This window comes from Halyomorpha halys, unplaced genomic scaffold (genome assembly GCF_000696795.3).
Source record: "Halyomorpha halys isolate HHAL.00 unplaced genomic scaffold, Hhal_1.1 Scaffold629.1, whole genome shotgun sequence".
NCBI classification, from domain to species: domain Eukaryota; kingdom Metazoa; phylum Arthropoda; class Insecta; order Hemiptera; family Pentatomidae; genus Halyomorpha; species Halyomorpha halys.
In genome coordinates, this window is record NW_027111602.1 from 1,169,526 (window position 1) to 1,170,029 (window position 504).

Consider the following 504-nt stretch of genomic DNA (forward strand, 5'->3'; position numbering starts at 1 on the left):
ATATATGTCTTTAAAACTTATTTAATGTATTCTTTAGATTAGCTATTACTTGACTCAGTCCAGTTTTTTTTTTCTAGTCATGGATCAATTTCTCAAATGTAAGTGCTGCTTAAACACGTGCAATGTACTTCAATTGTAAATAAAACTTATTTGCTCACAAAATAAACGATTCTGACTAAACACGACCCGGATGGAACCCGAGAACTCGAAAAGGGTTCAGGACTCTTAATTCGTCCAAACACGTCCACTAATTTTACTGTGGATGGAGGTCACCATTACGACAATTCATTTCATAAAGGTAAAGAATTTTTTTCTGAAAAGGATTTTCAATTTGTCAAGTCGAGGTTTAATTATGCCCGTCTTTGATCAAGCAGGCACTTAAAATAAGGGGGCCATCCTTATTAGAGAACTGATTTTCTGAACAACTTTGGATTACCAACAGGAATAAACTATGTACTAAGTAAAATCACTACTTTATTCAATATATGAATGTAACATATCTTA